The sequence below is a fragment of the Tursiops truncatus genome, chromosome 20 (genome assembly GCF_011762595.2).
Source record: "Tursiops truncatus isolate mTurTru1 chromosome 20, mTurTru1.mat.Y, whole genome shotgun sequence".
NCBI lineage: Eukaryota > Metazoa > Chordata > Mammalia > Artiodactyla > Delphinidae > Tursiops > Tursiops truncatus.
Genome location: NC_047053.1, coordinates 6,801,103 through 6,818,831, shown reverse-complemented (window position 1 = coordinate 6,818,831; position 17,729 = coordinate 6,801,103). Strand labels below are relative to the sequence as shown.

The window sequence follows — 17,729 nt, the reverse complement described above, 5'->3', positions numbered from 1 at the left end:
TCAGCTATACTTGTTGGTCTGTATGTGTATTATGACCCTTTGGAGGGTCACAAACCACAAGTAAGACCCAGGACATCCTTGCCGTCCAAGAACCAATTCCCTCCCACCCATTGCGGATGCATAGTTTAATTCATATGTGACTTGTGTGGTTAAAAATGAATAATTAGGGGCCTCCTTGGTGGTCCAGTGGGTAAGACTCTCCGTGCTCCCAACATGGGGGCCCGGGTTCGATCCCTGGTCGGGGAACTAGTTCCTGCATGCAGGCTGCAACTAAGAAGCCCACATGCCACAACTAAGAAGACTGCATGCCACAACAAAGATCCCGCGTGCCACAACTAAGACCCAGTGCAGCCAAAAATAAATAAATAAATAATAAATAATTTTTTTAAACACTATAAAATTTTTTAAAAATTAATAATTAAAAGTTCCTTCCCCAAACTATTTGTAGATGGGGCCGCCAGTGAGGCCTGGGAGTACAGGAAACGCAAATATGACTTCAGCCGTACTAAGACGGTTGCGCTTATCCCCAAAGGATACAAAAACCAGAAGAAAATTCTAACCATCCTATACACTGCAAGTCTCACCTCAGCTACTGTTTGGGATGTACCTAGTGTCCCTTAACGCTGTCTAGTCCTTGAGAGCCCTGATGTCCCAATGACCCTGAGCTGCTGTCTCAGAGCCCAGTGAGATTGCTCTGGTCTTCCCTCCCACCCACCCTGTGGCTGAACCATCTTCTTTGCGGTTGGTTTCCTCCTCGCCCCCTCTGGGTTGCCTCTGGGCTCCAACCCTGGCCCTCTTCTCTTCTCTATCCACTGGACTCCGTGGGTGACCTCATCCAGTATGGCAGCTTGAAGACCTACACCAGAAAGACTTCAAAATTTTAACTGCAGCCAACTTCTCCCCTGAACTCGAGCATCCTCTTTCCAAATGTCTACTCAATATCATGACTCGAGTCTATACAGGAATCTGAAACTTGACACGCCAGAACGAACTCCCGACATTCTCCCAAAACCCAGGTCTGCCAATCCTCGCCTTCTCATTTAGTACCAGCTCCTTCCTTCCAGTTGCTTAACCCGAAAACTATGGAATTATCTTCAAGTTCTCTTCAAACCTTACACATCCAATCCCTCACCAGATCCCATTGGTTTTACCTTCAAAATACAGCCCAGATCCAACTGTACTACCCTGGTCAAAGCCACCATCACCTCTCACTTGTGTTACTGCGATAATCACTCTACTCATCTCCTCCTTTCAACCTCACCCCCCACTCCATCTGCATCCCCCACATCCATTCTTAACAAAGCGGCAGAGTGACCCTTGCAAACAATAAATCAGGTCACACCAATCCTCTGCTCAATGGCTCCCCCTGGCACACAAAGTAAAAGTTAGGATCTCCTGAGGGTCTCCAAGGTCCTCCGGCCCTGGGCCCCTCCCACCCCTCCCTCGAATACTCCCCACCCCACCCCCACACACCCTCGCTTGGCCCAGCCACACAGATCTTGCCGCTCTGAACTGAAAGTATGCACGGGCCACAGGGCCTTTGCACTGGCTGTTGGCTCCGCCTTCTGGCTAGAACGCTCTTCTCCCAGAAATCTACACTCTTACTCTCTCTTCCAGAGGCCTTTGCTCAAACGTCCTCTCCTAATAAGACCTTCCCTGCCCATCCCATTTACAATTACAAATCTTCTTAATCACTACACAGTTTAGTTTATGGTCTGTTGCCTTCAACTAGGATGTAAACTCTATGCTGCCTTGTTTACTACTGTATCTCCAGCTTTTATGTGGCACCTTACACACTGGAGGTGTTCAGCTCTCAGTCAATGAATGAACTTATCTTGTTCATGTGCCAAACGGTTCCAACGGGAGGGAAGTGCCTTTTTATTATATCCAGCAGTTCTGTCACCTCAGGGAAGGTCTCTAAGCTTAAAAACACCACCTCCCCACCAATACATACCCACAGGTCCCTGAACAAGTCAAAGGCCAGTGGGCACTTTCTGTGGCTGAGCCAGCAAACACCACTGGTTCATATGTTTTCTAAGCTCAGCAATTTGCTGAGGGCCCAGACAAGCAGAGGGCCCCTCCTAACTGCCAGGCACTGTTTTTCTCTCCACAGCTTTACCTGAACCACGAAGAATCTAGGCTCCGTGGAGCTCTGAGCTCCATTCATGGAAAACCCTTAAACTTCCTTCATCGCTTAAGTCAGAATATTTTCCTTTTCTGATTTGGAAGAAAACCAGAGGTGTTAAAACTGTACATCTTGACCCAATTTCCTCCGGGCACGCTCTCCCTGGGCTCACTCACTCCAGCACAACCCGTCCCTCCCGCAAGACCCAGTAGGAGCCAGACTTCTCAGCGACTTCATCCAACCCAGAGCTCCGGCAGTGAACCCGGAACCCAGTTCCAAGCGGCAATGTCATCCAGAGCTGGCCCCACGCCTGTCACCAGGAATGACAACAGTTCTTTAAATCAGACCCTCTGCTAGCAAATGAGGAACACACCAAGATAGAAGGAAATCAGCTTTCCTTGAAGCTTCTCTGAAGTCTGTTGAGAAAAGAGGAATCTGTACTGATTGAGTAATAGGGAAGGCCACCTGCAACTTCCACAGAACTTCTTCTGGACTTGAAAATTCTATGAGGTCAAAAAAAAAAAAAAAGATTTCCAAGATGAAAGTGGTCCAACTGTACAAGGATTCATTTCTCATCTCCCTTTATAAGTGCTGCCACATGGTTGTAAAACCCCTGCGAGGGAGGGGGAAGCAGTGGGGAGCGCTGGTCCCAAGCAGGGACCCGCCCCCCGCTGCTCCTCCAGCTGGCTGTGTGTCCAGAGCAAGTTCCTTAACCTCTCTGAGCCTTAAGTCTGTGGATTTGAGAAACAGAATCCACCTTGCCAGGCTGCTGAAAAGACAGACAAGAACTCCCGTGTGGAAGGCCCATCGCAACCATTATAGGACTAAACAAACGAAGCTCTTATCACATACATTCAACACTACTTATGTCCAGAATAAGTGAGCAAGCACCGTGAGCAAGCACAAGGGGGGAGAAATAAAAGACAGCCATCGCCCTTGCCTTCAAGAAGCTTAAACTTCACCTGGGAAAACAACACACACAGGACTGCAGAAGAGGTAGCCTTTGCAAAGCAAAACACCAAGAAAAGCAACACCTCCATCTGCTGCTTTCCTCCAGCTGTCCCTTGGGTCTGCTTATTTGGATTCTAATATCTGCTTAAGTGTCCATCAATCTGGCTACTTCCTGCACTGCTAAAGGCCTCAAAACTGACTGTAAATGAAGTCTCTAAAGCCAAGCCCAAGGGGATGGCAGGGCCATCTCGGCCCACATTCTCCCGCTAAGGTCCAGCCGTGGCTGACTTCACCCCATCACCCAGCCAGGGCTGCCAACCGCCTGCCCCTGTCACCCATCCCACCCTTCCCAAGGGGGCCCGTACAACGTCCATCATCCTGCTCATCTCCAGTATAGCACTGGACAGAAGACCACCTGCTACATCCCCAGGCCAGCTGAAGAAAGAGGAAATGATAAGAAAGGAAAAGGGAATCCAAGGGCAGCCATTAGTAAAAAGAGAAAAGAGGAAGCAGAGGGAAAAACAAAGCAAGAAAAATCATAGGAAAAATGAGGAACGTCAGTAACTCTCACTTGACATCTAACTTTGCAGCTTCGGAAGGGCTTAAACTTACGTTCTATGATTTGTGCCTCACACAACATTCTGGCTGAGGAAGGCGGGCAGAGGATGCTACCCCCATTTTGGAAATGAGCCAACTGGGGCTTGACAAAACCTCAGAGAAGTAGGAGAGCTAGGACCGGGAACCTGCCTTCTCATTTTACAAGTGCTTTTTCCACCACCAGTAACCTGTGCAGCCTGGATGTAAAACTAAAGTGCATTTGGAGGTAGAAATGGAGACAGAAAAAGAAGGGAATGGTACTAGGCACGACAGCCAAAACGTGGAAACAACCCACACTCCCATCAGCTGATGATTGCATAAGCAAACGTTTATGATAGAATACGTAGAATATTTACGATAGAATATTATTCAGCCATGAAAAGGAATGACGTCCCGACGCGTGCTGCAACGTGGATGAACCACGAAGACATCATGCTAAGTGAAAGAAACCAGACACAAAAGGTCACATGTTGTTTGGTTCCACTGATAATAAATGCCTAGAATAGGCAAGTCCATAGACAGAAAAGAGACGAGTAGTTGTCAGGGGCTCGGGCGGGGGGGGGGGGAGGGTGATGAGGGGATGGGAAATGGCTGCTTAATGGGTATGGGGTTTCTTTGGGGCGTGATAAGAATGTTCTGGAACGGGACAGCAGTGATGGTTGCACAACATTGTCAATGTATTAAATGTCACTGAACTGTATACTTTAAAACGGTAAATTGTGACGTGGTATGTGAGTTTTATCGCAATTTTTTTAAAAGGTGGGAATATGAAAAGAAAAATGAGAAAACTGGATGCGGAGTAGGAAGAACAGAAAGTAGTTAGAAATTCTTGGGCAAGTCACGATTTTCTCCACATCAGGGACCCTCTCTGCACGTCAGACCAGGGGAACTCTGCCGTATCAAAGGAGACATCTCTTCTTACACTGAGGAGGTAACAGACGCCTTAACCAGGGGCTGCAGACAAAGAACCACCACCAACAGCCTGAGAAGAAAAACAGCAGTGAGCAGAGAGGAAAGGGGCTTTGAGGCAATGAGCGGGGGGAGGGGAGGTTCCTGCAGAAAAACTAGCTGGATCCCCCCAGGAACTGCCGAGCATTTACTATTTATCCGCACTTTATACTGATGCAACTGTTGATTCCCCAAATATAAGTCCCCAACTCTGGGCCAGCCACTGTCATCGGTGTCAGGGATGCTGCAGTGACCAAATCCCTGGCCTCACAGAGTTAACCCTCTGGGGGGTAACAGCACTCAAACCCATTGGCTGGTATGACCCTGCTTAATATAATATGTGGCTCAGCCCACCAAGTGTAAAGAAAAACGAATAAATGAACTCTTCTTCTCTGATTTTTTAATACATTTTAATCACATCTGGTGGCTGGGTAGACATTAGAGAGACAAGGGACACAGTCTGTAGAAAGAGCGGGAAGCCACCTCACAGGGTGGGCTCCAAGCAGAGACCTGGTCGTGGAAAACCAGCTATTTTAACTAAACATTCTTTTAGGCCCAGAGTGAGGAATTTGACTTCAGGCCATTGTTTCAGACAGAATTCATCCCAAAGACATGTTCCAATGCCTATGTGGGCCCTCACTTGTCCTGGATTTTAGGGACCCTGCAGTGAACAAACCAGAAGCGCAGCTCTGCCCTCGTGGGGCTCACAGTCTACTGAAGGATCTGGAACATAACGTATTCACGAGGAACACGTGTGAAGGAGAAAAACGGAACAAGCACAGTGTCCAAGGTTTTGATCCCAAACTTATGACACAAATGAGTCTCCCACCCAAATCCAGGTTCAGGGCCCTGTAGGAGTTGTCTCTGGCGGCCAGAACAAAGTACCACAGGCTGAAGAGACAAGAGGAATCTGTTGTGTCCCAGTTCTGGAGGCCAGAAGTCCGAGATCAAGGTGTCGGCAGGGTTGGTTTCTCCTGAGACCTCTCTCCTTGGCTTGCAGACAGCCGTCTTCTCCCTGGGCCTTCATGTGGTCTCCCCTGTGTGTCTGTGTCCTAACCTCCTCTTCTTCTAAAGACATTCTAATGACCTCGTTTAACTTATTACCTCTTAAAGGACCCTATCTCCAAATACAGTCACCTTCTGAGATACTGTAGGTTAGGACTTCAACGTATGAGTTTGGGGGGTGGGGGTGGGGAACAATGCAGCCCATCACAGGTCCCAAGTGCTCCCAGCACCCTGGACTGCCTCCTAGAGCCCCTCACTCCTCGGGGCATATCTCCCTAGCCACTCACCTGGTTCCCCATGGGTGACGAGACCTCTGACCACAGGGACCCGTGAGTGTTGGACAAGACGCCAATCAGTCTCATTCTCAGCTACATCCCCAGGGCCTATAGAACACGCACAGCTGGTGCCTCGGAGGGGCCCAATTAAAGGCCACAGGGATGAACCTGATGAAGCTCTTGCTCCAAATGCTTAAAACTTGTCTGGGACAAGAATACTGACAGTTTTTTTAATCACCCAAGCAGGGGATGAGGAGGTGGCTTCAAAAATAAGTTCAAAGGGGGCTTCCCTGGTGGCGCAGTGGTTAAGAATCTGCCTGCCAATGCAGGGGACACGGGTTCGATCTCCAGTCCAGGAAGATCCCACATGCCACGGAGCAACTAAGCCCGTGCACCACAACTACTGAGCCTGCACTCTAGAGCCCGCAAGCCACAACTACTGAGCCCGCGTGCCACAACTACTGAAGCCCGCATGCTTAGAGCCCATGCTCTGCAACAAGAGAAGCCACCGCAATGAGAAGCCTGCGCACTGCATGAAGAGTAGCTCCTGCTCGCCGCAACTACAGAAAGATTGTGCACAGCAACGAAGACCCAACACAGCCACAAATAAATAAATAAATTTATTTAAAAAAAAAAAGTTCAAAGGGTCCAGTGCAGAAAGGACCAGAGCAGAGGGCTGAGTGGTTGGGACAAGGCCGAAAGGGAGAGTCAGGACTTCGGGGTCCAGGAGCTCCAGACCCTCCCCCGTCACCACCACTTCCTGCGTAGCCTCTGATAACAGGCCTCACACGCATCACCAGCTCACCCTGAGTTTTAAAGCATGTTCACACCCACCATCACCTTGAAGATTCTTCCAACCTAAGAGGCAGCAGAACGGGTGTCACCTCCCTTTTGCACAGGTGAAGAAACTGAAAGTCAAAGATTTTTTAACGAATCTTCAAGGTCAAAGATCCAAGAAGTGTGTGCGGGTCCTACAATTAGAACCCAGGCCTCGTGACCACTGTCCACAGAGCCCTCAGCTACACCTAACTGTCCCTGCGGCAGCCCCGCCGAGAAGCGGGACGGGCAGAGAGGACCAGCCCACAGGACACCTGCTCACCCTTCCCCCTGCCACTCCGGGGTGTCCTGTCCTGTGGCCCAGAGTGCCTTGTTCTCCAGGATCCAGTGGCCTGACTTTGCTGCTCAGTGTTGAGCTGACCTGGCTATCCGCCTTCTAACCTGGGCCTTCCCATGACCCCAGTCCTCACACCATGACACGGCCATTCACATCTTTTCAGAGAAAGACTGCTTAGGCCATGAACCAAAATCACAGCAAGATGTGCCCAATTCTCTAGGGCAAGCTCTCTCTTCATCCTTTTAGTTCATCCATCCATCCAGCCGGCCGTCCAATAGCTACCGAGCCAGACCTCATGGATGCCAAGCACTGTGCCCTTGTTGGTGGGTGGGTGGGGGGGCAGGGGGGATGGACAAGGACGAGCAGAGATTTGGGAAGCAGGTTTCCTGACCTGGAGGAGTTCAGCGTGCAGGAGGGACGTGACTGCAGCCCAACGTGGTCAGTGCCATCACAGTGGGAGGCCCTATGGAAGCCAAGGAAGAAGGACCAGCTCGCCAGGGGAGAGAGCAAAGGCCACGCTTGGGCCGGTTCTGGAGGACTATCATTCCCCAGGCAGGCAGGAGGGGAAAGGACCCCAGACAGAGGGGCAGCCACGCAAAGGTGTGTTGCCAACAGAGGGGCAGTGAGGAGGTCAGGCCGGGAGGCCAGGTGTGGTCTGTGAAGGCCCGTGTTTGTCCCTCAAGAAGCATCCTGACACCAGGACAACAGGGAGTCAGCGGAGGGCTCTGTCAGACTCAGGTTTTAGAAGTTCACTGCGGACGGTCACGCAAGGCTAGGGGAGAGTGGGGACACTGGCCCTAGCCTGGCATTCCTGTCTCGGTGGAAATACAAGGAATATTTACTAAGAAGCAGGTTAACGGAAAACTTGTCCACTGCCGGGGGGTATCAGGCACCTTCAAATTGCTTCCCTGCAGCCGTGCCCCTTGGGGTGCAGGCCTCCGAGGACAGCTGTTACTCCTCCTCTCCTCTCTCCCCGACAAACCAGGGAAAGCCAAGTGCAGGTGACTCTGTGACCATCCACCATGCCAGCCGCAGGTCCCCACGGTGACCCTTTCCAACTTGCCTGCATTTCACACCGGTCCTCGTCTGCAAGAGACTTGCCACTGTAGCTGAATATATAGAGAGTCTTGAAGATTTGCAGGGAAGCATAATTTACACCTTCTGCTGCTTCTCCGAGGAATCCTCTCCCCAAGACTAATAATACAGCAGACCTGGCACCTACAGTGACGAAGCACCCCAACCAACCCCTGGCACTCAATTCCAAAACAAACGAGACTGGCACTCGCGCTGGCATCTCCCAGAGCCATGCTGACGGGCAAAGAGGAATGCTGGCGTTCAGCGGACCATGATACTGGGCTTTTTAAACCGTCTCCCCGCAGAGCGCTAGGGTTTCCTGGAGGCATCCCCGGAGTCATCTGAACAGGATGGTGATCAAGGTCCCCACCCACCCCCGACCACGGTCCCCGGAGGGCGTGTGGAGCCAGGAAGGCAGCACTTGTGTCAGACCCCCCAGGAGCTATAGCACCAGTGACCCCGGGTCGGGGTGATTTGGAGACTTCAGGCCAGCTCTCTTCCCCCTGCCCCCATTCACGCCTCATCCAAGCCATCTTCTTGGGCCAGGGACATAGTCAAAAGCAAAAGGCAAGAGGCTCAGGCCAGAGGTGGCTCCACAACCCCCCCGGGGTGGCCGATGATGCTTTGGCCAGGCTATTCGCCACACATGCCCCACTGGCAGGCCTCCCCACCTGCCAAAGTGCTCGGCATGGCTCCCCTGGGGACTCTGCCCAGGTGAGGAAGAGAGCCGGCTACGCTTCTACTCTGGCCATCTTCTCCTGGGGGTAGCAGAGGAAGCCCATCTGAAACCCTCCACACCCGCGGCATCTCCGCAGCCACGCCCACCACAGGGCTCCTTAAGGGAGCAGGTCTCGTCCCACCGCTGTCTGTAGGAACCCCCCCAAACCCCAGCTCGCTGTCTCTCTGATCCCAGATTCCCAATCCACGTGCCTCAGTCGTCCAGCCTGAGTAGCAAGAAGAATCCTTTAAAAGATCCACACCAATATTTTTTTTTTTCCTGAAGACCAGACTGTCTCCTCTTTTCACAAGAGAGTCAAAAACAGGAGACCCTCCCTGCGCTCTCCTCTGGGTGGGCTGTCGTGAGCCCAGAGAGATGACTTCTCCTCTGTGCCCTTGTTGGTGGGTGGGGGGGGGGGGGGCAGGGGGGACGGACAAGGACGAGCAGAAAGCCCTACAAGTGCCACCATGAACAGTCAGATTCTAGGGCCGGGGCAGAGGGGAACAGGGGCACAGGCAGAGTTTCCCGCTACTGTGCTCCCTTCCTGCCCCCAAAGAACCTACAACAGCCATGCTCAGAAATTCGGCAGCTGGCGGGCTGAGAGAAGGAATCAAGAGCCCCACGGCCACATCACAAACACATCAACTGGAAAATATCCGTGGGTGCCGTGACCCCACCTCATTCTGAGCAGTACCCTACCCACAAGGCCTCAGGATGCAATCTTCTGCAGAAAAATCTGCCTTTACAGGCGGGTTTATCTGCCACAAGCTCTAAGATAAAATTCCCCTCAATTACTGACCTGCAGCTAAGATTCTAATCTTGGTCACACCCAGGCAGGTTTATCACACTCAGGGAGGGTCTGGATGGGAGGAGATTCAGACAACTGTGACATTTCAGAAAAAGGAATTTCTGGCTTAAGTCTGTGGTCGAAATACACCACGACAAAGCCGTGGGTCCATCCACAGTAGGGCCGTGACTTCCACTGGCAAACACACCTTCAGTGATGATGCAAAACCTGACCGAAAGGGACTTACTTGGAAGAACCAAGATGGAAACTGACGTGAGGTGACAAGAGCCAGAGAGACAAAGTCTCTACCAGAAATGGTGACCAAGAGGTCTGGACTGACGATCAGGGGAAACAGGTTTTTTTTTTACTAAGAAAATAATGGCAAGGACGCTGAGTAATGGGTGGCCACCAGCATATCCGGAACCTTGACACCAGGCTCCCTGCAAAGCGTGTACAACAAAGGACACAATTCTAACTTTCACAACGACTCTCTGATATGGGTCTTAAAGATATGGAAACTGAGGTCCAAGGTCAGGTAAGCAAGGGGGCCCAAAGTCTCACACAGCCAGCACCCAAACTCAGGTCAGCTCAGCTCTGAACACCATTACACCAGACTGTCCACAAACTGAGGACAGTCCCACTGAAGGATTCCAGGATTGTTGCAGAAAAATGGGGTCATCCTGGAACATGAGACAGGCCCCAGGGTGTATGGGGTTGTTAGTTTTTATGGGCTGGGTAATTTCATATGTTAATGAGCGGGAGAAATATTCTATCTTGGAGAAGGGATGGGGATTTCCAGGAATTGCGGCACCGCCCACTTTTGGCCTCAAACTGCCATGGTGCCAGTGGGCGTGTCCTTAACATGCTAATATTACAATGAGTGCATAATGAGGCTCGAGGTCTAAGCACCGGAAGTCAATCATCCGCCATCTTGGGCCTAGTAGGTTCTAACCAGTTTCTGTCGTACCCTCAACGGCTGCGTCACTGTTTTAACGGTTGTGCCCTGCCCCCTTCCCTCCTGTTTCAGCCTCATGGACAAGATGACGCTCCTAATTCCCAGCATCACGCATCCGGAGAAATGCTAAAAACAGCTAAAAACACGGCTGGGGAGGGAGGCAGCGGCCAGGTTATAAAGGGCCTTGTAAGCAAAGCTAAGTCATATTATATCATAAAGGCAACCAAAAAGCTAAGGAAAGTCTTCAGCAGGAGCGTTCCGTGGTCAAACTGGCCAGAAAAATCACTGTGGCGTCACTACGGAGAATGGACATCACCAGGGGACCAGAGGAGCAGCCACTGCTGTTAGGGACCACGGCAGTAATCCAGGCAAGAGGAGAGAGGCCAAGTGCAGAACAGTGTAGACCTGAGGGCTCCACCCAGGGGCTGCGGGGGACGCCTGCTTGGCGGCACCAACCACCATCTCCGGTTCCGAGCCCTAGAACACCGGCCCTGTTGTCCTGAGCCCCATAACAACGTTTTCAGAAGAGAATTTCCAGCCAGGCCCTTGAAGCAAACCTTGCCTTTGGCCCAGGACCAGCAAAGATGAAAAGGAATGTCGAAGTCCTTCAGCAACCTCCTGCATGTCACCTCTCCCGACAAACAGCCTTTTTCTCATTATAAGAGCCTCTTCGGGGTGTGTCCGGGCAGCCGGAGGCCCATCTGACCCAGGTAAGAAGCAATTAAGACTAGTTAGCCCAGCCTGAGCAGTGGCAACCATCATGCAGCAGTTCCTGAAACACCCCCAGAGGTGCTCTCCAGTTGTGCTACTCAAAGTGTGGGCCCAAACCAGCAGCATCTCCTTGTCAGACCTTTTGAGAAATGCAGGCTCTCAGGCCTCACCCCAGACCCTCAGAATCCAAATCTGCATTTAGTAAGATGCTCAGGTGATCTGTACCCATGGGTCAGAAAGCCTTTTTTTATTTTTTTTAATTTTCTTGGCTGTGCCGCACGGCATGTGGGATCTTTAGTTCCCCAACCAGGGACAGAACCCATGCCCCTTGCACTGGAAGCGCGGAGTCTTAACCACTGGACGGCCAGGGAAGTCCAGAAAGCCTTGACCACGGCGCTGCAACCAGGCAGCCTTGTGCTTGATCTCAGAGGGGCCCAGGGAAAGAGGTTTCTCTCACCCAGCAGCACCCCATCCATGGAAGCCCAGTTAACGAGCGGCTCTCAGCATTCAACTTGGCATGATCCCTAGAACATGTGGGATGTAAACTCCACTAACAGAGTGTATACGAGATGCCAGCTACCCTCACAGGAACCCTAGGAAACTTAGGAAGATTCTGCAACTCGCCCAGGCAGCAGGGGCTGAGGCAGGATTTGAACCCAGAGCTGCCAGACTCTTGCCCTGAGCTCTGCGGCCCACATGGGGGGTTGGCTCTGCCCCCGTCTCTGAACACGGTCAGAGCAGTGCACACCAGTGGTAGCCACAGGGCTCACGTTCCAGCCCACAAACCAAACCACACAGTGCATCTAGCATCCCCTTGGAACCGATAAACCACCTTGAGATGTGGTGGCCACACCCCCACTGCATGTTTCTCCTAACACAGTCGGTATCTGGCAAGACCACCCTGGGCTCTCTCTCTGCCATCAAGTTCATACTTCAGTCAAGACCCTGGGCCTACTACCATGCCCATGTCACTCACCACTCAGCCCGCAACCTCTCTTCCTCATCTGGCCATGGTAAAACGTGCCTGAGCCCCACCTCCACCCCGTAACTGTGATCAAGGGACCCCTCTGGGCAAACTGGAACACCAGCTACCACCCTCCCCCATCCTACCTTTTTACCATCTCCATACCTCTCTTCTCGGATGAAACAGGCTCCAAATGAGGTCTAATTCCAAAACCTGTGTTCCTTCCCTGACCCTGCGTAGCCTCACATAATCCGTGAAGGAAAAAGAAAGTAAACGAAATCCAATCTAATTCCAGAATTTAATCATGACTTGCAAACTTTAAAACCCCTTAGGGTAACTCAAATGCTTTCCCACTCAAATTGTGGCTCAGAGGCCAGCAGTATCAGCATCACCCGGGAGCTAGGTAGACAATGCAGAGTCTCAGGCCCCACCCCAGAGCCAGTGAATGCAAATCTGCATTTTAACAAGAACCCTATGGGATTTGCATGCACCTTAATACGTGAGAAGTGCTGTCCTTAATGTCCTACATGGTAATGTTGTACAGGTAGATTCTATGCGCCCACACCAAGCGGGAGGCCCCAGGCATCCAGGACCTTCTTTACAATACGAAAATATTAGACTGACTACCAGATTAGTAGATTTTGTGTGAAGTATGTCCTTGATTATCCAAAACTCAACAGAGTTTTATTTTTCACTCCAAACACCACAAAGGCTTGTAGCTATTTATCAATAAAACACTTGCTAAATGAGAACAGTGGCCTCCAACTTCCTATTTCTATTTCTACATTATATTGTGAATCAAAAACAAATGACACTCTTCCATGAACCACTGCTAAAATAAGGAGCCTCTGTTATGATTAAATTAGGACAAGGACTCATTTCTGTAGAATTTTTGAAATATCATCTCTAAAGAGTTTTTACAACTTAATTTGGTTTTTTTGTTGACTAATCCGGGAGTTCCCTGTGCATCTGAGGAGCGAATGAGAAGGGTGGAGGAATGAAGGCATCTGAGAAGGAACAATGGATGCAGAATGTCTGGAAGGGCTTTCATTCCAACAGAACAAGTGTGAAACTGAAGTCTCTTAGAGAAATCACCTGCCAGAGCCACCTGGAGGGGCTGGCGCATCCCCGAGGCACACTCCAGAGAAGACCTTGGCTCCAGGTCTCGACTTATCCCCTGAGACTTGCTGAGAGCCTGGCATACACAGTAGGCGCTCAACTATAAATATTTGTTTTTGTTGAACCAAACGTTGACAGATGTATTTACCGCAAAGAAAAAAAAAAAATCACAGGAAGTCTGGGATCAGGCCAAGTATCACTGGTGTGCCCAGCATCATGCTAGATGCCGGGAGAGCTTGCGGGAGGGGGAGCTGATGTGAAAGCACAGTAAGCACTCATCCTGGTCTCAGGAGCCATGGGCACCTGCTGAGGCTGAAGTCATCAGACTGCTGCAGAGTCCCAAGCCTCACCCCAGACCTACTGAGCCAGAATCTGCCTCCAACAAGGTCCAGAAGCCTTGCTCTAGAGGCATCAAAATCAGCTTGAGAAGCACCCCTCTAGGCATGGCCATAAAATACTGAGATTGAACTGGAACAGGAACGGGGCATCCCCCTGAGTCAGGCCACACCTGGTGGTCACCAGAGCTGTCCACATACATTCAGCTCACTCCTTCTCTCCTTCTGGGCACATGGCAGGATCGCATTTCCCCACCCACTTGGAGTTAGGTGTGGCTGGGCTTTCATCAATGAGAGCTGAGCACGAATGCCATGTGTCACTTCCGGGAAGACGCTTTAAGAACCATGTGCTGTTGATCAGCAGCGAGATTACAGACAGTGGCTGCTCCCTCTTCTTGGGTCCTGGTCCTGCAGCCCCAAACCAACTGAGATTTGGGGGCTGTTTGTTATGGCAGCATTTCCTAACCCATCCTGACTGACACAGCATGTAAGCCCCCAACACTGCCATCTTCAGAGCATCTCTGTTACTCCCCCATCGAGATCTGCTTAAACGCAGCATGACTTGAGGATAGGACCTCTTTTTAAATCCCAAACAGCATTACTTAACTCGATTACCTTCTACACTCTTCAGACTCCAACCATCATCTTCTTTTCTCCTTTCCCCAGATTTCCCCACATACTAATGCTTTTATCTTACCATACCGTATGCTTTTTGGTAAGCTGCTTTACATCCTTTTCTCAACAAGGTGATAGACAGACAGTCACACATACAGACACACCAGACGTGGCTCCAAATGAATTTTGGCTGTTTCCAAAAAAATCAAATTCACCCCTCGAAAGACAAAGATTTGCTGTTACTAAGGATATCTAAAAGAACGTGGCCCTGGGCCAGGCAAGTATTCCTTCAACCTGTTCTTTGCACAAAAGGATGCATGGGACACAGTCTCTGCTCTTAAAAAGCAATTCATTCTTGGAAACACCATCTCTTTTTGCCTTGTCATAAGATGAAATCCAAACCATGCTAACTCCATGAAAACGCTTAGCATCACTGACAAAAACGTTTTATTCTTAAAATTCTGCTGAGCCCCTTTTGCGTGGCTGGCCTTGTGTGATGAACAGGTGAATCTTATTTTAACCAGTTCCTCTTGGTAGGCAGGTAGGGTGTGGCCAGTTGAGCTATATTAGAAACAGGCTGCAATGGGTATTCTGAGGCTTACAGCTTACCTACCAGATGCTTTCTGAATCCACATTTCTAGATGTGGAATTGCTGGATCAGAGGGCACGGTACGCTGTTAAGGTTTTAAGGTATATTGCCAAATTACACTCCAGGAAGCCCACGGCAGTTTTCTTACACCCTTGCCAATACTCATTCTTTTTTTATTTTGACACTTTTCATTAAAGCTACCTTTTTAAAAAATGTGCAATACTTTGACTACTAGTGAGACTGAATATGCTGATGACTTTGCATCTTCTACTAAAGTGTCTATCCAAGTTCACTGCCCATTCTTGTACTGATGTGTTCCTTTTGGGCTTTTAAAAATAACTTGTAAAAGAACTTTCTGCATTAAGGACGTTAACTTTTTCACAATTTTAATTTGCCTTTTACCTCATTTTTTTTTTTAAAGGAAGAGGTCTCTGGTGGCAGAATGGGCGATTCACAGATGAGGACAATACCACAGGGACAGTGCATCACAACTCACCTGCAGAGGTGAGGCCCCCTCGCCCTCCCCAGTCAATCTACCAGCAAGTCCTTTTGACTGAACCCTCAAAATACATTCCAGTTCCATCCACTTCTCTCTCAGCACCTCCACTCCCACCAACCTGCTCCCAGCTTCCTAACTCGTCTGCTTGCTTCCCTCCCTACCCTCTGCAAATTCATCCTCCACACTACAGCCCAGGTGAGCTTTCCAGAACAAATCAGAGCACGCCAATCTATCAATCAAACCGAAAGCTACCAACCACTAAAAAGGAAGGATAATTAGGGAATGTGACAGAGGTGCTAAATATCGCTATCATATTACAATATATACACGTATCCAATTAACACGTTGTATACCTTAACTTTACACAAGATGGCATGTCAAATGTATTCAATTAAAAGAAGCCACTGGTAGCTTCAAATCAGCCATGGCAGGAGTACTTACACCCCAGAAATTGGCAAACGCAACAAATCAGAACTTCTCTCACTTCACCTCCCACCCTCCATCCGCCAAAGCTGATTGTTAAACATTTACCAACACACCAGTGGAGGCAAAAGAAGCTTCAGTCGGTGTCAGAGAATGACACTCCAATTTTGTCCTCCCAAAAACTGCTGAGGAGGAGGAGAGGGAGGGACCCTTCAGACGGGAGACTGTCTCTGGCAAAAGTATGGATAGACAGAGACCCACGCGGGGAGCACAGCTCAGCAGATGCCCAAAGGACATCAAGGAACAGCTGGGCCCTTGGAATGATGATTTTGCAGTTAAGCCCCCAGACCATAAATGCAAACCTGGGGAAAGGCAAGCAACCTCAAATTATTCGACAGTTCATTTCTTCCGCCATGCAGGATAGCGATTCAAAATACAAGTTCGTAGAGAAAAATCAAGTGACATATATGGGGGCGGGGGGAGAGACGACTATCCAACTTACCTGCCTCCCTGTCACATCCCAACCTCTCTTGTCCTCGCTCCCCGCTCTCTAACCATTCTGGAATATTCTGGTTCTCTCAAATCTATCAAACATACACCGCTCTTCAGGGTTACCTGCATCTGTAGTGCAAATACTCACACACACCCCCAGATCCTCACACGGCTGGCTCCTGTGCCTCACGCAGGTCTCTGCTCACACACACCCTCCTTGGGGAAGCCTTCTCTGACAGTTTCTGGAACCCCTCCCTTCCTGCACCCCACACCCCTAGTTTGTCACAGTACCCTGTTTTCTTGGCCCCATACCACTTTAAAAGTATACATACATATATATATATATATATATATATATATTTTTTTTTTTTTTTTTTTTGCTAGTTTACCATCTCCCCAACTAAAAGGTAAGCGTCTTTTCTATGTCTTATCACTGCTTCACCTCCAGCAGTGCTCACAGCCCATCGTCAGCACTCAATTAGGGGTTGTTGAATGAACGATCAACTTTTGAACAGGGACTGGCAAACTACACACAGCCCATAAGCTAAGAATGGCCTATCCATCTTTAAATGGTTGAAAACAAAGCGAAAGAAGAAGGATATTGCATGGCACAAATTCAAACCTCAGTGTCCATAAATAAAGTTTTATCGGAACACAACCACACCCGTCGGTTTGGGGCTCCTCTCTAGCTGTTTCGTGCTCCGCGGGCAGAGCTGAGCCACTGTGACAGAGACCATATGGGCGCTCTCACGGCTTCTCACTGCCTGCAGCGCACTACACATCGCAGTGATGCAGCTGTAACTCGAGTGTGCCTCTTGGCCTGCAAAGCCTAACATGTTTCCCGGCCCTTTACAGAAAAAGTTTGCCAATGCAGGTGACGAAGGAGAAGGCTCTGAGAAACGTTTCTCAGGGAGAGCAGACCAGGCTTGCCACCCGAATGAACAGGAGAGAAAAGGTAAGAGGCGGGCAGAGTCAGGTGACGCGGTAGAGAGATGGTGGCGACATGCACAAGGGCTTGGAGGGTGGGGGGAAAAGAGGGTGAAAGGAAGGGAGCAATTAAGAGTTTAGCTTGGACATGTAAGTCCCTGGGGACTGAGTCTGGCGACCAGCTCAAGAACCGAGGGGAATACAGTGAACCGGGAAGTTAACCTAATAAAACAGATCTTTACCAGATGGAAGACAGGAGAGACACTAAATGCGGAGGGAGGAGGTGGGTGAGTCCTCTGAGGAATCTACACGAACCTGGCACAATTCACACACCTGTCGCAACTGAACCTACACAGTGTCACCCATGCTCTGGTCCTCCAAAGGACAAGCCAGGCCGAGCTGCTGGCCACCATTTCTACTTCTCTCCACGGGGCAAACACCACCCAGAAGCCTTGCCGCCGTAGGCAAGAGCGGAATCTACTCACTGTGCAATTAAGGACCGGGGG

The 17,729-nt window shown here is 50.0% G+C and overlaps 1 protein-coding gene and 1 long non-coding RNA gene across 6 annotated transcripts in view; one reads left to right on the top strand and one right to left on the bottom strand.

The window, feature by feature from the left end:
• The window catches only part of GAS7 (growth arrest specific 7), a 201,061-nt gene that overhangs the window by 177,630 nt on the left and 5,702 nt on the right, over positions 1 to 17,729 (bottom strand). The window lies entirely within an intron of this gene.
• On the top strand, positions 11,102 to 17,243 carry LOC141277366 (uncharacterized). The gene is made up of 3 exons (XR_012328651.1): positions 11,102 to 11,259; positions 15,304 to 15,386; positions 17,152 to 17,243. It is a non-coding gene; the product is annotated as an uncharacterized lncRNA (long non-coding RNA).